The following is a 5,528-nucleotide window of genomic DNA, read 5'->3' on the forward strand; positions in this document are numbered from 1 at the left end:
GCAGAAGAAACAATAAAAGCGTTAGAACGAGAGATTGAGAGATTGAAAGAGATTGAGAAGGAAATCATATTTGAAAGAGAAAGAGACATGCGTATTGGAGAGAATAAGAAAGTCAAACTGGTTAACGAAAAGGTAAAAGAGTTAGAGAGAGAGGTTGAGAGACTGAAAGAAGATATGACAACAAAAGAGATTCAATACAAAATCAAATTTGAAAGAGCGAAAGAAGCGTTTAGAAGACAGAATGAGAGAGTGAAACAGGTTAACCAAAATGTACTAGTGTTAGACAGAGAGGTTGTGAGAATGAAAGAGGAGATTAGATTGAAAGACGAGACTCAACCAGAGAGAACATTTGATAGAGACAGAGAGAGAGAAAATGATTGGAGACGAAGTGAAGAGGAGATGAACAACAGAGTGGAGAGAGAGATGCAGATGGAGACAGCCCTCATCAATGACAAAAATACGTCTGAATTGGAGGAACTCTTCAAGAAAATCAAGGAACAGCGGATAGAATTAGAAAATATGGAAACAGACAAATATAAAGGGAAACAGAACCAAATGGACTTGGAGGAGAAGATGGAGGGTGAGCACAACAAACAGAAAGAGGGAGAAAGAAAGAGAATGGAGAAAACACCAAAACAGAGACAAGAAGAAGATGAGAAGAAGAAGGAGATGGAAGAGAGATGGAAGAGGAAGAAAGAGGAGAGAAAGCAAACAGAAGCAAATAGAGATGGAAGAGGAAGAAATAGAGATGGAAGAGGAAGAACGAGAAAGGAGAAAGAGAGACAGAGAGAGATCAAAAGAAAGATAATGGAGAAGAGACGGAAAATTATGGAAAGAGAAGAAGAGACACAGAGAAAGATTGAAAGAGAGCACAAAGAAGAACTATTTAAACAGAAGCAAATAGAGATGGAAGAGGAAGAAAGAGAGAGACAGAGAGAGATCAAAAGGAAGAGAATGGAGAAGAGACAGAAAATTATGGAAAGAGAAGAAGAGAGACAGAGAGAGATTGAGAGAGAGATTGAAGAAGAAAGATGTAAACAGAAGCAAATAGAGATGGAAGAGGAAGAAAGAGAGAGGGAGAAAGAGAGACAGAGACAGAGACAGATTGAAAGAGAGATTGAAGAAGAAAGATGTAAACAGAAGCAAATAGAGATGGAAGAGGAAGAACGAGAAATGGAGGAAGAGAGACAGAGAGAGATCAAAAGGAAGAGAATGGAGAAGAGACAGACAATTATGGAAAGAGAAGAAGAGAGACAGAGAGAGATTGAGAGAGAGATTGAAGAAGAAAGATGTAAACAGAAGCAAATAGAGATAGAAGAGGAAGAACGAGAAAGGGAGAAAGAGAGACAGAGAGAGATCAAAAGGAAGAGAATGGAGAAGAGACGGAAAATTATGGAAAGAGAAGAAGAGACACAGAGAAAGATTGAAAGAGAGCACGAAGAAGAACTATTTAAACAGAAGCAAATAGAGATGGAAGAGGAAGAAAGAGAAATGGAGAAAGAGAGACAGAGAGAGATCAAAATGAAGAGAATGGAGAAGAGACGGAAAATTATGGAAAGAGAAGAAGAGACACAGAGAAAGATTGAAAGAGAGCACGAAGAAGAACTATTTAAACAGAAGCAAATAGAGATGGAAGAGGAAGAAAGAGAAATGGAGAAGAGAAGAAGAGACAAAGAGAAAGAATGGAGAAGAGACGGAAAATTATGGAAAGAGAGCACAGAGAAAGATTGAAAGAAGAACTATTTAAACAGAAGCAAATAGAGATGGAAGAGGAAGAAAGAGAAATGGAGAAAGAGAGACAGAGAGAGATCAAAATGAAGAGAATGGAGAAGAGACAGACAATTATGGAAAGAGAAGAAGAGACACAGAGAGAGATTGAAAGAGAGATTGAAGAAGAAAGATGTAAACAGAAGCAAATAGAGATGGAAGAGGAAGAAAGAGAAAGGGAGAAAGAGAGACAGAGAGATATCAAAAGAAAGAGAATGGAGAAGAGACAGAAAGATATGGTAAGAGAAGAAGAGAGACAGAGAGAGATTGAAAGAGAGCATGAAAGAAGTAAACAGAAGCAAATAGAGATGGAAGAGGAAGAAAGAGAAGAAGAGAGACAGAGAGAGATGGGTGAGAATGAGAGACGACAACAACAAGATGAGAGAAAGAGAAAGTTTGAGAGAGATCAAGAAGAAGATATATGGAAACAGAAGCAAATTGACATGGAGAAGGAGGGAAGAGAGAGGAGAACAAGAGACAGAGAGAGATAGAAGAGATACAGAGACGACAACAACAAGAGGAGAGACAGAAACAAAAGGAGAAGGAGAAAGAAAGGGAGAAAGACAATGAGAATCAGAGAGAAATGGAATTAAAAGATCAGCAACAGAAAGAGATGGAGAGAGAAAATATGATTATGAGAGAAAGGGAGGAAGCAGGAAGAAGAAACGAGGGGCAGAAAAATATTTTGGCGGAAGTTGAGGGACAGAATGAACTGGAGATAGAACAGGAGAGAGAGATGGAAGAAAAGCAGGAAGTGATTAAGGAAGCAGAGGAAGAGTACAGGGAAAGAGAAGAGAGAGGAAAGGAAGTAAGCATGAAGAAACATGTAGTAGTTAATGTTAAAGCAAAAGCACGGGAAGTCTTCAATAGGCGTAAAGAGAGGAGGTTAGAAGTGTTGAAGGGGGAACGAGAACACATAGAAAGAGGACAACAAATCAGGAGGGAGAAGGAGGAAAGACGGCTGGAGATGGAAAGAAAACAGGAGAGGGCAAGACAACAAGAGGAGCAGGATAAAAAACGAGAGATTGAAATTGCTAGACAGAAAGAAATGTTGAGACTAAGAGAGGAGGAGAGGCAGAGAGAGGAAGAGAGAGAGGAGCAGAGAAAGAGAGCAGTTGAAGGCCATTTATCTTTAATCAGAGAGAGAGAGAAGATTTTAGAGGTAAAGAAAAAAGGGAGATGTCAGAAGAGGAAGGAAGGGAGATCCTTGAGAACAAGAGGGGTGACTTAGAGGGCACTGAAGAGGAGGAGGAGAAGGAAGATGACAAGGAGGACATTCTCCCACCTGACAAAAGTATCCGAAGGAGAGCTGTGGGCTGGATAAATAAGAAGTGGGAGAAGAGGAACCTCAGAAAGATAGAGAGAACGTATCAGAGAGAGGCTGAGGAGGGCTATAAGATCGTCCACATAGGTAAGACCTGTTTTCCCTCTACTTATGACATCATCCTCTTTAGTCTCCTCTACACACATACGTTCCACACCAGTCATCATGTTGCATCATTGTTTCAATATAAAACTACTGTCCAAAGAATATGTTAGCTGACATGGCTCATTGAGTGACTGACTGACATAACAAGAAAAATACTGCTGATGTAACAACCACGTTTTTAAATGGTACCTTGTGTCATCTACTAGTCTAACTCTCAAGACTAAGTAGAGACCCAGAAAGAGTTCCTAAAAAACACACACAAAATGGTGTTTTGGGGGGATCCGGGGGCTACTAGTGGCCATGGGGCCCTAAGCGATCACATATGCCCTGGCACTATACAAAGAATAGGTGCCATTCTGGACTCATGTTCAATTTAGGGCCAGGTCAATTCTGGATGGGGATTATCGCACTTTATTGACAAATTCCATGCCTTGCTCAACTGAAAAGAGTAAAGAATCATTGAGATCCAATTGTGTTTTCTATTCTTCATTCCCTGTGTCCATTACATTTAAGTTGATACCAGATCCACTAAGTTGAATGTAAACTCTACTTCTTCTCCCCTTCCAGCCATCCCTGGACACACGAGGCTAACATCCACCATGACCCGGGCAGAGAGAGAGAGGGAGAAGAGGAAGGAGCTGCTGAAGGCTGAGGAGAGAAGGAAGAAGATGGAGGATTTCAATAAGCAGTGGAGAGAGCGGTCCCTGCTTAAAAACACACTCATCAACAACTGAAGGAGGAGAGGGAGAAGATGAAGGAAAAGTACCTGGAGCAGATTAATCTGGAGGCTGATGAGCAAATCCAGAAGTTCAGCACCCAGTACATCACCCGGTGTCCAACCACCCAACACAGCCACGACTACAACCAAGGTCAGGAATTGCCGGTGTGGGCGACAGGCCAACAAGTAAGCCAAGAGCCTGTTGCATCTGGAGATGGCCAGCAGGAGGGGCCAAGGAGGCAACAGGCATGGGCAGAGAACCAGGAGGGGAGTTCAGAGAACCAGCAGGAGGGGCCAGAGAACCAACAGGAGGGGCCAGACAGCCAGCATCTAGAAGCTCCAAAAGGGATTGAAACATCAGAGCGAATCTCCAAGACCAAGAAAAAGCCAAGCATCTGGAAGAAAATTAGGATGGGGTAAAGAATGTTTAAACATCTATTCATGTTTTACACTGTTTATATATGTGTTGTCACTTTAAAAATGACATTATCCAAATGTGAGGTCTTAGTGTACATGCAACACACATGTAAATATATAGATACTTACCTGTCTCTGTGATGTCTTACAGCCTTCCTGACGTGCTGTCTGCCTAGAGCTGGAACTCGATGAAGCCACAGTTCCACTGAGGTTACGTTGGTAATTAAGTGTCGGCCAATAATTCCTCCTCCTCTTTAAGTCATCAAGCCACATTTCCTCCTCAAAACATTATAGTCTCCTCAAGCCAGCAAGTATCCTCTTTATCAGGCAACAAACCATTGAAGGTCAGTGACTCTCCTCCCCAGAGCAGAGACTCTCATCTTTATCCAAGTTAAATTCATCTCTGATCACCACCTCTACAGTCCTAGAAAATATCCCAAAAATGGAAATGGTTTAAACAGAAGTCCTCCCCTCAGACCAGTGGCTCCACAAACCAGAGTTTCTCATCTTTATTCAAGTTGAATGCAACTCTGATCATTTCCACCACCTCTCCTGTTAAGGAGGTGCTGAAAAGGAGGTCTGGGAGGAGGTCTGCAGGTAGCCTGGACTGGACCGGTAGCAGCTAAGTTGCTGGCTCCATCTCCGGGCAGAGCTGCTCAAGTCAGGACAGTGATGTTTGATGATGTCATTTTTGTTAACAAAGTTTTACTCTTTAATAAAAGCATTTATTAAAAAAGCAATATTGTTGTTACGGTGTGGATTGTTTTGTTATTTATTAGAATTGAAACATCCAGTAGTCATGGTAGATGTTAGACTTTCAATGAGACACCTAACATTCCATCAGTTTGATACAATGTGTGACATGTTATATCAAATCAAATCAAATTTTATTTGTCACATATACGTGGTTAGCAGATGTTAATGCGAGTGTAGCGAAATGCTTGTGCTTCTAGTTCCGACAATGCAGTAATAACCAACAAGTAATCTAACTAACAATTCCAAAACTACTGTCTTATACACAGTGTAAGGGGATAAAGAATATGTACATAAAGATATATGAATGAGTGATGGTACAGAGCAGCATAGGCATGATACAGTAGATGGTATCGAGTACAGTATATACGTATACATATGAGATGAGTATGACATGAGTATGTAAACAAAGTGGCATAGTTAAAATGGCTAGTGATACATATA

The 5,528-nt window shown here is 41.0% G+C and overlaps 1 long non-coding RNA gene across 1 annotated transcript; it reads right to left on the minus strand.

Moving 5' to 3' along the window:
* Positions 1 to 3,710: 3,710 nt before the first annotated feature.
* On the minus strand, positions 3,711 to 4,546 carry LOC135545835 (uncharacterized). Its single transcript, XR_010456518.1, has 3 exons — positions 4,461 to 4,546; positions 3,963 to 4,309; positions 3,711 to 3,844 (listed from the first exon to the last, which is right to left on the minus strand). It is a non-coding gene; the product is annotated as an uncharacterized LOC135545835 (long non-coding RNA).
* Positions 4,547 to 5,528: the final 982 nt, after the last annotated feature.

Source organism: Oncorhynchus masou, chromosome 1 (assembly GCF_036934945.1).
Source record: "Oncorhynchus masou masou isolate Uvic2021 chromosome 1, UVic_Omas_1.1, whole genome shotgun sequence".
NCBI lineage: Eukaryota > Metazoa > Chordata > Actinopteri > Salmoniformes > Salmonidae > Oncorhynchus > Oncorhynchus masou.